Here is a 14,381-nt window from a genome sequence, read left to right as displayed (position 1 = left end):
CTGTGCTAAATTGCTGGAAATTGGCAGGAACTGGAACACGCTGTCGTACACATCGATCTAGAGCATCCCAAACATGCAGGACATGGAAGAACTGGGACATGTTCAGCTTCCAGGATTTGTGTACAGACCCTTGTGACATGGGGCCGTGCATTATCATGCTGAAACATGAGGTGATGGCGGTTGGATGAATGGCAGGACAATGTGCCTCAGGATCTCGTCAGGGTATCTCTGCATTATCATGCTGAAACATGAGGTGATGGCGGTTGGATCAATGGCAGGACAATGAGCCTCGGGATCTCGTCAGGGTATCTCTGTGCATTCAAATTGCAATCGATAAAACGCAATTGTGTTCATTGTCTGTAGTTTATGTCTGCCCATACCATAATCGCTTGCCCACACGACGCCATACACAGGGTCTGCGATTGTGAGGCCATTTGGACGTTCTGCCAAATTCTCTAAAACGGTGTTGGAAGCTGTTTATGGTAGAGAAATGAACATTAAATTCTCTGGCAACAGTTCTGGTGGACATTCCTGCAGTCAGCTCTCTCAACATTTTAGATATCTGTGGCGTGGTGTTGTGTGACAAACCTGCACATTTTAGAGTGGCCTTGTATTGTCCACAGCACAAGGTGCACCTGTGCAATGTTCATGCTGTTTAATCAGCTTCTTGATATGCCACACCTGTCAGGTGGATGGATTATCTTGGTAAAGGAGAAATGCTCACTAAAAGGGATGTTAGCAAATTTATGGACAACATTTTAGAGAAATAAGCCTTTTGTTCATGTGGAAAATTTCAGGGATCTTTTATTTCAGCTCATGAAACATTGGACCAACACTTTACATGTTACATGCGTTTATATTTTTGTTCAGTATATATATACACAGTTGAAGTCGGAAGTTTACATACACCTTAGCCAAATACACTAACTCAGTTTTTCACAATTGTGGAGGTCTTGGCTCATTTCTTTTGATTTTACCATGATGTCAAGCAAAGAGGCACTGAGTTTGAAGGTAGGCCTTGAAATACATCCACAGGTAAACCTCCAATTGTCTCAAATGATGTCAATTAGCCTATCAGAAGCTTCTAAAGTCATGACATCATTTTCTGGAATTTTCCAAGCTTTTTAAAGGCACAGTCAACTAAGTGTATGTAAACTTCTGACCCACTGGAATTGTGAATTATAGGTGAATGAATTATATATACAGTGAATTATAGGTGAAATAATCTGTCTGTAAACATTTGTTGGAAAAATAACTTGCGTCATGTGTAACAGGGTTGGTTATGTTTCCACTTGCCTCTATAGAAATGTGTATTTAATGTTCAATCAAGCACAAAGTAGATGTCCTAACCGACTTGCCAAAACTATAGTTTGTTGACAAGAAAATTGTGGAGTGGTTGAAAAATGAGTTTTAATGACTCCAACCTAAGTGGATGTAAACTTCTGACTTCAACTGTATTTATTTATATACGGTGGCCTATGTTCCCTCAGGAGTAGGTCAAAAGTTTATGTATAAGCAGGAACCGCACTGACTCACTGTGGTTTCCTGACACTCGCAGGTTGCTCTGGGAACGAAGAGGAGTTGTGTGGAGACACCAGGGTAGGGTTAGTAAAAGCTCTAGCAGCCTGTAAATTCAATTTCATTTAAATGTAAAAGCTTTATTGGCATGGGAAACATATGTTTACAATGTTAAAGCAAGTGAAGTAGATAATAAACAATATATATATATGAACTGTAAACTTTACACTTACAAAAAAGTTCCAAAATAATAAATACATTTTAAATGTCGTATTATGCAGTTGTAATGACGTGCAAATAGTTAAAGTACAAATGTACAAAAGGATAAGCATAAATATGGGTTGTATTTACAATGGTGTTTGTTCTTCACTGGTTGCCCTTTTCTTGTGGCAACAGGTCACAAATCTTGCTGCTGTGATGTCACACCGTGGTGTTTAACCCAGTAGATATGGGAGTTTATCAAAATTGGATTTGTTTTCAAATTATTTGTGGATCTGTGTAATCTGAGGGAAATATGTCTCTCTAATATGGTCATACATTGGACAGGAGGTTAGGAAGTACAGCTCAGTTTCCACCTCATTTTGTGGGCAGTGTGCACAGTGTGCTCTTCTCTTGAGAGCCAGGTCTGCCTACGGCAGCCTTTCTCAATAGCAAGGCTATACTCACTGAGTCTGTACATAGTCAAAGATTTCCTTAAGTTTGGTCCAGTCACAGTGGTCAGGTATTCTGCCACTGTGTACTCTCTGTTTAGGGCCAAATAGCATTCGAGTTTGCTCTGTTTTTTGGTAAATTATTTTCAATGTGTCAAGTAATTATCTTTTTGTTTTCTCATGATTTGGTTGGGTCTAATTGTGTTGTTGTCCTGGGGCTCTGTGGGGTGTGTTTGTGTTTGTGAACAGAGCCCCAGGACCAGCTTGCTTAGGGGACTCTTCTCTAGGTTCATCTCTCTGTAGGTGATGTCTTTGATATGGAAGGTTTGGGAATCACTTCCTTTTAGGTGGTTGTAGAATTTAACATCTCTTTTCTGGATTTTGATCATTAGTGGGTATCGGCCTAATTCTGCTCTGCATGCATTATGTGGTGTTCTACATCGTACACAGAATATATTTTTGCAGAATTCTACATGCAGAGTCTCAAATTCTCATCCCGTCAGTAGAGGATTCCTTCCTCACCATCTTAAATATGCCCCATTCAAGAAATTTAGAACCAGGAACAGATATAGCCCTTGGTTCTCTCCAGACCTGACCGCCCTTAACCAACACAAAAACATCCTATGGCGTTCTGCATTAGCATTGAACAGCCCCCGTGATATGCAACTTTTCAGGGAAGCTAGAAACCAATACACACAGGCAGTTAGAAAAGCTAAGGCTAGCTTTTTCAAGCAGAAATTTGCTTCCTGCAACACAAACTCAAAAAAAAAAGTTCTCGGACACTGTAAAGTCCATGGAGAATAAGAGCACCTCCTCCCAGCTGCCCACTGCACTGAGGATAGGAAACACTGTCACCACCGATAAATCCACTATAATTGAGAATTTCAATAAACATTTCTCTACGGCTGGCCATGCTTTCCACCTGGCTACCCCTACCCCGGTCAACGGCACTGCACCCCCCACAGCAACTCGCCCAAGCCTTACCCATTTCTCCTTCTCCCAAATCCAGTCAGCTGATGTTCTGAAAGAGCCGCAAAATCTGGACCCCTACAAATCAGCCGGGATAGACAATCTGGGCCCTTTCTTTCTAAAACTATCTGCCGAAATTGTTGCCACCCCTATTACTAGCCTGTTCAACCTCTCTTTCGTGTCGTCTGAGATTCCCAAAGATTGGAAAGCAGCTTCGGTCATCCCCTTCTTCAAAGGGGGGGACACTCTTGACCCAAACTGTTATAGACCTAAATCTATCCTACCCTGCCTTTCTAAGGTCTTCGAAAGCTAAGTCAACAAACAGATTACCGACCATTTCAAATTCCACCGTTCCTTCTCCGCTATGCAATCTGGTTTCAGAGCTGGTCATGGGTGCACCTCAGCCACGCTCAAGGTCCTAAACGATATCTTAACCGCCATCGATAAAAAAACAATACTGTGCAGCCGTATTCATTGACCTGGCTAAGGCTTTCCACTCTGTCAATCACCACATCCTCATCGGCAGCCTCGACAGCCTTGGTTTCTCAAATGACTGCCTCGCCTGATTCACCAACTACTTCTCTGATAGAGTTCAGTGTGTCAAATCGGAGGGCCTGTTGTCCGGACCTCTGGCAGTCTCTATGGGGGTGCCACAGGGTTAAATTCTTGGACCGACTCTCTTCTCTGTATACATCAATGATGTCGCTCTTGCTGCTGGTGAGTCTCTGATCCACCTGTACGCAGACGACACCATTCTGTATACTTCTGGCCCTTCTATGGACACTGTGTTAACAACCCTCCAGGCAAGCTTCAATGCCATTCAACTCTCCTTTCGTGGCCTCCAATTGCTCTTAAATACAAGTAAAACGAAATGCATGCTCTTCAACCGATCGCTGCCTGCACCTGCCCGCCTGTCCAACATCACTACTCTGGACGGCTCTGACTTAGAATATGTGGACAACTACAAATACCTAGGTGTCTGGTTAGACTGTAAACTCTCCTTCCAGACTCACATCAAACATCTCCAATCCAAAGTTAAATCTAGAATTGGCTTCCTATTTCGCAACAAATTTCACTCATGCTGCCAAACATACCATTGTAAAACTGAACATCTTACCAATCCTCAACTTCGGCGATGTCATTTACAAAATAGCCTCCAATAAATAACCTACTCAACAAATTCGATGCAGTCTATCACAGTGCCATCCGTTTTGTCACCAAAGCCCCTCTCGTTGGCTGGCCCACACTTCATACTCGTCGCCAAACCCACTGGCTCATCTACAAGACCCTGCTAGGTAAAATCCATCCTTATCTCAGCTCGCTGGTCACCATAGCAGCACCCAGTAGTAGCACACGCTCCAGCAGATCTTTTATTTTTATTTGACCTTTATTTAACTAGGAAAGTCAGTTAAGAACAAATTCTTATTTTCAATGATGGCCTAGGAACAGTGGGTTAACTGCCTGTTCAGGGGCAGAACAACATATTTGTACCTTGTCAGCTCGGGTGTTTGAACTTGCAACCCTCCGGTTACTAGTCCAACGCTCTAACCACTAGGCTACCCTGCCGCCCCATCTCTGGTCTCCCCCAAAACCAATTCCTCCTTTGGCCGCCTCTCCTTCCAGTTCTCTGCTGCCAATGACTGGAACGAACTACAAAAATCTCTGATACTGGAAACACTTATCTCCCTCACTAGCTTTAAGCACCAGCTGTCAGAGCAGCTCACAGATTACTGCACCTGTACATAGCCCATCTATAATTTAGCCCAAACAACTACCTCTTTCCCTACAGTATTGATTTATTTATTTTGCTCCTTTGCACCCCATTATATCTATCTCTACTTTGCACATTCTTCCACTGCAAATCTACCATTCCAGTGTTTTACTTGCTATATTGTATTTACTTTGCCACCATGGCCTTTTTTTTGCCTTTACCTCCCTTATCTCACCTCACTTGCTCACATTGTATATAGACTTATTTTTTTACTGTATTATTGACTGTATGTTTGTTTTACTCCATGTGTAACTCTGTGTTGTTGTATGTGTCGAACTGCTTTGCTTTATCTTGGCCAGGTCGCAAATGAGAACTTGTCCTCAACTAGCCTACCTGGTTAAATGAAGGTGAAATAAATAAAAATAAATAAAAAATGGTGTTTGGCCCATTTTGGGAATTCTTGGTTGGTGAGTAGACCCCAGACCTCACAACCATATAGGGCAATGGGTTCTATAACCGATTCAATTTTTTTTTAGCCAGATCCTAATTGGTACAGTATGTCGAATTTTATGTTCCTTTGATGGCATAGAATGCCCTTCTTGCCTTGTCTCTCAGATCGTTCACAGCTTTGTGTAAGTTATCTGTGGCGCTGATGTTTAGGCCGAGGTATGGATCGTTTATTGTGTGCTATAGGGCAACGGTGTCTAGATGGACTTTATATTTGTGGTCCTGGTGACTGGATTTTTTTTGGAACACCATTATTTTGGTCTTACTGAGATTTACTGTCAGGGCCCAGGTCTGGCAGAATCTGCGCAAAAGATCTAGGGGCTGCTGTAGGCTCTCCTTGGTTGGTGACAGAAGCACCAGATCATCAGCAAATAGTAGACACTTGACTTCAGGTTCTAGTAGGGTGAGGCCGGGTGCTGCAGACTTTTTTAGTGCCCTCGCCAATTCGTTGATATAAATGTTGAAGAGGGTGGGGCTTAAGCTGCATCCCTGTCTCACCCCTCGGCCCTGTGGAAGAAAAGTGTGTGTTTTTTGCCTATTTTAACTGCACACTTGCTGTTTGTGTACATGGATTGTATAATGTTGTATGTTTTTCCCCCAACACCACTTTCCATCAATTTGTATAGCAGACCCTTACGCCAAATTGAGTCAAAGGCTTTTTTGAAATCAACAAAGCATTGGAAGACTTGCCTTTGCCTTTGTTTGTTTGTTTGTCAATTAGGCTGTGCAGGGTGAATACGTGGTCTATCGTACGATAATTTGGTAAAAAATCAAATTTGACATTTGCTCAGTACATTGTTTTCACTGGGAAATGTACGAGTCTGCTGTTAATGATAATGCAGAGGATTTTCCCAAGGTTGCTGTTGACGCATATCCCACAGTAGTTATTGGGGTCAAATTTGTCTCCATTTTTGTGGATTGGGGTGATCAGTCCTTGGTTCCAAATTATGGGGAAGATGCCAGAGCTAAGGATGATGTTAAAGAGTTTAAGTATAACCAATTGGAATTTGGTATCTGTATATATAACATCAATACCATAGGCCCCTTTGGGGTTGGAGGGTTTGTATTTTGTCCTGTAGTTCATTCAATGTAATTGGAGAATCCAGTGGGTTCTGGTCGTCTTTAATAGTTGATTCTAAGATCTGTATTTGATCATGTATATGTTTTTGCTGTTTGTTCTATGTTGTAGAGCCAAAAAGATTGGAGAAGTGGTTTACCCATATCTCAGTTTTGGATAGATAGTTATTTGTGTTGTTGTTTGTTTAGTGTTTTCCAATTAACACAGAAGTGGTTAGAGTCTATGGATTCTTCAATTACATTGATTTGAATTCTGACGTGCTGTTCCTTCTTTTGCCATAGTGTTTCTATATTGTTTTAGTGATTCACCATAGTGAAGGCGTAGACTCAGGTTTTTCCGGGTCTCTATGTTTTTGTTTGGACAGGTTTCTCAATTTCTTTCTCAAATTGTTGCATTCTTCATCAAACCATTTGTCATTGTTGTTCATTTTATTCGCTTATCTATTTGAGATTTCTCTCCCTGTTAATAAGAGCTCTAGTAGCCTCCCTCTCCCTGCTAATAAGAGCTCTAGCAGCCTCTCCCCCTGTTAATAAGAGCTCTAGCAGCCTCCCTCTCCCTGTAATTAAGAGCTCTAGCAGCCTCCCTCTCCCTGCTAATAAGAGCTCTAGCAACCTCTCTCTCCCTGTTAATAAGAGCTCTAGCAGCCTCTCTCCCTGTTAAGAGCTCTAGCAGCCTCCCTCTCCCTGCTAATAAGAGCTCTAGCAGCCTCCCTCTCCGTGCTAATAAGAGCTCTAGCAGCCTCTCTCCCTGTTAGTAAGAGCTCTAGCAGCCTCGCTCTCCCTGCTATAATAAGAGCTCTAGCAGCCTCCCTCTCCCTGCTAATAAGAGCTCTAGCAGCATCTCTCTCCCTGTTAATAAGAGCTCTGGTTTCTACTGTTAGACACAAGGGCCAATTACCCCAGTCCCTCTGGCAAATAGTCCCTCACCACTATTCACAGTATTAACCCAGCTGTAGCAGATAGTCCCTCACCACTATTAACCAGCTGTAGCAGATAGTCCCTCACCACTATTCACAGTATTAACCCAGCTGTAGCAGATAGTCCCTCACCACTATTAACCCAGCTGTAGCAGATAGTCCCTCACCACTATTAACCAGCTGTAGAATATAGTCCCTCACCACTATTCACAGTATTAACCCAGCTGTAGCATATAGTCCCTCACCACTATTCACAGTATTCACCCAGCTGTAGCAGATAGTCCCTCACCACTATTAACCAGCTGTAGCAGATAGTCCCTCACCACTATTAACCAGCTGTAGCATATAGTCCCTCACCACTATTCACAGTATTCACCCAGCTGTAGCAGATAGTCCCTCACCACTATTCACCCAGCTGTAGCAGATAGTCCCTCACCACTATTAACCCAGCTGTAGCATATAGTCCCCTCACCACTATTAACCCAGCTGTAGCATATAGTCCCTCACCACTATTCACAGTATTCACCCAGCTGTAGCAGATTGTCCCTCACCACTATTAACCCAGCTGTAGCAGATACTCCCTCACCACTATTAACCCAGCTGTAGCAGATAGTCCCTCACCACTATTCACCCAGCTGTAGCAGATAGTCCCTCACCACTATTAACCCAGCTGTAGCATATAGTCCCTCACCACTATTAACCCAGCTGTAGAATATAGTCCCTCACCACTATTCACAGTATTAACCAGCTGTAGCATATAGTCCCTCACCACTATTCACCCAGCTGTAGCATATAGTCCCTCACCACTATTCACAGTATTAACCCAGATGTAGCAGATAGACCCTCACCACTATTAACCAGCTGTAGAATATAGTCCCTCACCACTATTAACCAGCTGTAGCATATAGTCCCTCACCACTATTCACAGTATTCACCCAGCTGTAGAATATAGTCCCTCACCACTATTCACCCAGCTGTAGAATATAGTCCCTCACCACTATTAACCCAGCTGTAGCATATAGTCCCCTCACCACTATTCACCCAGCTGTAGCATATAGTCCCTCACCACTATTAACCAGCTGTAGCATATAGTCCCCTCACCACTATTAACCCAGCTGTAGCATATAGTCCCTCACCACTATTAACCAGCTGTAGCATATAGTCCCCTCACCACTATTAACCCAGCTGTAGCAGATAGTCCCTCACCACTATTAACCAGCTGTAGCATATAGTCCCCTCACCACTATTAACCCAGCTGTAGCAGATAGTCCCTCACCACTATTCACCCAGCTGTAGCATATAGTCCCTCACCACTATTCACCCAGCTGTAGCATATAGTCCCCTCACCACTATTCACCCAGCTGTAGCAGATAGTCCCTCACCACTATTCACCCAGCTGTAGCATATAGTCCCCTCACCACTATTAACCCAGCTGTAGCAGATACTCCCTCACAACTATTAACCCAGCTGTAGCAGATAGACCCTCACCACTATTAACCCAGCTGTAGCAGATAGTCCCTCACCACTATTAACCAGCTGTAGAATATAGTCCCTCACCACTATTCACAGTATTCACCCAGATGTAGCAGATAGTCCCTCACCACTATTCACCCAGATGTAGCAGATACTCCCTCACCACTATTAACCCAGCTGTAGCAGATAGTCCCTCACCACTATTAACCAGCTGTAGCAGATATTCCCTCACCACTATTAACCCAGCTGTAGCAGATAGTCCCTCACCACTATTAACCCAGCTGTAGCAGATAGTCCCTCACCACTATTAACCAGCTGTAGCAGATAGTCCCTCACCACTATTCACAGTATTAACCCAGATGTAGCAGATAGTCCCTCACCACTATTAACCAGCTGTAGCAGATAGACCCTCACCACTATTAACCAGCTGTAGAATATAGTCCCTCACCACTATTAACCCAGCTGTAGAATATAGTCCCTCACCACTATTAACCCAGCTGTAGCATATAGTCCCTCACAGCTATTCACCCAGATGTAGCAGATAGTCCCTCACCACTATTAACCAGCTGTAGAATATAGTCCCTCACCACTATTAACCCAGCTGTAGCAGATAGTCCCTCACCACTATTAACCCAGCTGTAGCATATAGTCCCTCACCACTATTAACCCAGCTGTAGCATATAGTCCCTCACCACTATTAACCCAGCTGTAGCATATAGTCCCTCACCACTATTAACCCAGCTGTAGCAGATAGTCCCTCACCACTATTAACCCAGCTGTAGCATATAGTCCCTCACCACTATTAACCCAGCTGTAGCAGATAGTCCCTCACCACTATTCACAGTATTCACCCAGATGTAGAATATAGTCCCTCACCACTATTAACCAGCTGTAGCAGATAGTCCCTCACCACTATTAACCAGCTGTAGCAGATAGTCCCTCACCACTATTAACCAGCTGTAGCAGATAGTCCCTCACCACTATTAACCAGCTGTAGAATATAGTCCCTCACCACTATTAACCCAGCTGTAGAATATAGTCCCTCACCACTATTAACCCAGCTGTAGCATATAGTCCCTCACAGCTATTCACCCAGATGTAGCAGATAGTCCCTCACCACTATTAACCAGCTGTAGAATATAGTCCCTCACCACTATTAACCCAGCTGTAGCAGATAGTCCCTCACCACTATTAACCCAGCTGTAGCATATAGTCCCTCACCACTATTAACCCAGCTGTAGAATATAGTCCCTCACCACTATTAACCAGCTGTAGCAGATAGTCCCTCACCACTATTAACCAGCTGTAGCAGATAGTCCCTCACCACTATTCACAGTATTCACCCAGATGTAGAATATAGTCCCTCACCACTATTAACCAGCTGTAGCAGATAGTCCCTCACCACTATTAACCAGCTGTAGCATATAGTCCCTCACCACTATTCACAGTATTCACCCAGATGTAGAATATAGTCCCTCACCACTATTAACCAGCTGTAGCAGATAGTCCCTCACCACTATTAACCAGCTGTAGCAGATAGTCCCTCACCACTATTCACAGTATTCACCCAGATGTAGAATATAGTCCCTCACCACTATTAACCAGCTGTAGCAGATTGTCCCTCACCACTATTCATCCAGCTGTAGCAGATAGTCCCTCACCACTATTAACCAGCTGTAGAATATAGTCCCTCACCACTATTAACCAGCTGTAGCAGATATTCCCTCACCACTATTCACCCAGCTGTAGAATATAGTCCCTCACCACTATTCACAGTATTCACCCAGCTGTAGCAGATTGTCCTTAACCAGTATTCATCCAGCTGTAGAATATAGTCCCTCACCACTATTAACCAGCTGTAGCAGATAGTCCCTCACCACTATTAACCCAGCTGTAGCAGATATTCCCTCACCACTATTAACCCAGCTGTAGCATATAGTCCCCTCACCACTATTAACCCAGCTGTAGCAGATACTCCCTCACCACTATTAACCCAGCTGTAGCATATAGTCCCTCACCACTATTAACCCAGCTGTAGCAGATACTCCCTCACCACTATTAACCCAGCTGTAGCAGATACTCCCTCACCACTATTCCCCCAGCTGTAGCAGATACTCCCTCACCACTATTAACCCAGCTGTAGCAGATTGTCCCTCACCACTATTCACCCAGCTGTAGCAGATTGTCCCTCACCACTATTCACCCAGCTGTAGCAGATATTCCCTCACCACTATTAACCCAGCTGTAGCAGATTGTCCCTCACCACTATTAACCAGCTGTAGCAGATATTCCCTCACCACTATTAACCAGCTGTAGAATATAGTCCCTCACCACTATTAACCAGCTGTAGAATATAGTCCCTCACCACTATTAACCAGCTGTAGAATATAGTCCCTCACCACTATTAACCAGCTGTAGCAGATAGTCCCTCACCACTATTAACCCAGCTGTAGCAGATTGTCGCTCACCACTATTCACCCAGCTGTAGCAGATAGTCCCTCACCACTATTAACCCAGCTGTAGCAGATATTCCCTCACCACTATTAACCCAGCTGTAGCAGATAGTCCCTCACCACTATTCACCCAGCTGTAGCAGATAGTCCCTCACCACTATTAACCCAGATGTAGCAGATAGTCCCTCACCACTATTAACCAGCTGTAGCAGATTGTCCCTCACCACTATTCACAGTATTCACCCAGCTGTAGCATATAGTCCCTCACCACTATTCACAGTATTCACCCAGCTGTAGCATATAGTCCCTCACCACTATTCACAGTATTCACCCAGCTGTAGCAGATAGTCCCTCACCACTATTCACCCAGCTGTAGCAGATAGTCCCTCACCACTATTAACCAGCTGTAGCAGATTGTCCCTCACCACTATTCACAGTATTCACCCAGCTGTAGCATATAGTCCCTCACCACTATTCACAGTATTCACCCAGCTGTAGCATATAGTCCCTCACCACTATTCACAGTATTCACCCAGCTGTAGCATATAGTCCCTAACCACTATTCACAGTATTCACCCAGCTGTAGCAGATAGTCCCTCACCACTATTCACCCAGCTGTAGCAGAGTGTCCCTCACCACTATTAACCAGCTGTAGCAGATTGTCCCTCACCACTATTCACAGTATTCACCCAGCTGTAGCATATAGTCCCTCACCACTATTCACAGTATTCACCCAGCTGTAGCATATAGTCCCTCACCACTATTCACAGTATTCACCCAGCTGTAGCAGATAGTCCCTCACCACTATTCACAGTATTCACCCAGCTGTAGCATATAGTCCCTCACCACTATTCACAGTATTCACCCAGCTGTAGAATATAGTCCCTCACCACTATTCACAGTATTCACCCAGCAGTAGAATATAGTCCCTCACCACTATTCACAGTATTCACCCAGCTGTAGCAGATTGTCCTTAACCAGTATTCATCCAGCTGTAGCAGATACTCCCTCACCACTATTAACCCAGCTGTAGCAGATAGTCCCTCACCACTATTAACCAGCTGTAGCAGATAGTCCCTCACCATTATTAACCCAGCTGTAGCAGATAGTCCCTCACCACTATTTACCCAGCTGTAGAATATAGTCCCTCACCACTATTAACCCAGCTGTAGCAGATAGTCCCTCACCACTATTCACCCAGCTGTAGCAGATAGTCCCTCACCACTATTAACCCAGCTGTAGCAGATATTCCCTCACCACTATTAACCAGCTGTAGCATATAGTCCCTCACCACTATTCACCCAGCTGTAGCAGATAGTCCCTCACCACTATTAACCCAGCTGTAGCATATAGTCCCTCACCACTATTCACAGTATTCACCCAGCTGTAGCATATAGTCCCTCACCACTATTCACAGTATTCACCCAGCTGTAGCATATAGTCCCTCACCACTATTCACAGTATTCACCCAGCTGTAGCAGATACTCCCTCACCACTATTAACCCAGCTGTAGCATATAGTCCCTCACCACTATTAACCCAGCTGTAGCATAGTCCCTCACCACTATTCACAGTATTCATCCAGCTGTAGCAGATAGCCCCTTACCACTATTAACTCAGCTGTAGCATATAGTCCCTCACCACTATTAACCCAGCTGTAGCAGATACTCCCTCACCACTATTAACCCAGCTGTAGCAGATAGTCCCTCACCACTATTCACCCAGCTGTAGCATATAGTCCCTCACCACTATTAACCCAGCTGTAGCAGATATTCCCTCACCACTATTCACCCAGCTGTAGCAGATACTCCATCACCACTATTAACCCAGCTGTAGCAGATAGTCCCTCACCACTATTCACCCAGCTGTAACATATAGTCCCTCACCACTATTAACCCAGCTGTAGCAGATAGTCGCTCACCACTATTAACCCAGCTGTAGCAGATAGTCCCTCACCACTATTAACCCAGCTGTAGCATATAGTCCCTCACCACTATTAACCCAGCTGTAGCAGATACTCCCTCACCACTATTAACCCAGCTGTAGCAGATAGTCCCTCACCACTATTTAACCAGCTGTAGAATATAGTCCCTCACCACTATTAACCCAGCTGTAGCAGATAGTCCCTCACCACTATTCACCCAGCTGTAGCAGATAGTCCCTCACCACTATTAACCCAGCTGTAGCAGATATTCCCTCACCACTATTAACCAGCTGTAGCAGATAGTCCCTCACCACTATTCACCCAGCTGTAGCAGATAGTCCCTCACCACTATTAACCAGCTGTAGCAGATAGTCCCTCACCACTATTAACCCAGCTGTAGCAGATAGTCCCTCACCACTATTAACCCAGATGTAGCAGATAGTCCCTCACCACTATTCACCCAGCTGTAGCATATAGTCCCTCACCACTATTCACAGTATTCACCCAGCTGTAGCATATAGTCCCTCACCACTATTAACCAGCTGTAGCATATAGTCCCTCACCACTATTCACAGTATTCACCCAGCTGTAGCAGATAGTCCCTCACCACTATTAACCCAGCTGTAGCATATAGTCCCTCACCACTATTAACCCAGCTGTAGCATATAGTCCCTCACCACTATTCATCCAGCTGTAGCAGATAGTCCCTCACCACTATTAACCCAGCTGTAGCATATAGTCCCTCACCACTATTAACCCAGCTGTAGCATATAGTCCCTCACCACTATTAACCAGCTGTAGCAGATAGTCCCTCACCACTATTCACCCAGCTGTAGCATATAGTCCCTCACCACTATTAACCCAGCTGTAGCAGATAGTCCCTCACCACTACTAACCCAGCTGTAGCAGATAGTCCCTCACCACTATTAATCCAGCTGTAGCATATAGTCCCTCACCACTATTAACCCAGCTGTAGCAGATACTCCCTCACCACTATTAACCCAGCTGTAGCATATAGTCCCTCACCACTATTCACCCAGCTGTAGCAGATAGTCCCTCACCACTATTAACCCAGCTGTAGCATATAGTCCCCTCACCACTATTAACCCAGCTGTAGCAGATAGTCCCTCACCACTATTAACCCAGCTGTAGCAGATAGTCCCTCACCACTATTCACCCAGCT

The sequence above is a fragment of the Oncorhynchus mykiss genome, chromosome 12, assembly GCF_013265735.2.
Source record: "Oncorhynchus mykiss isolate Arlee chromosome 12, USDA_OmykA_1.1, whole genome shotgun sequence".
NCBI classification, from domain to species: Eukaryota; Metazoa; Chordata; class Actinopteri; order Salmoniformes; family Salmonidae; genus Oncorhynchus; species Oncorhynchus mykiss.
The sequence above is the reverse complement of the archived record's forward strand: the minus strand, read 5'-3'. Positions refer to the sequence as shown.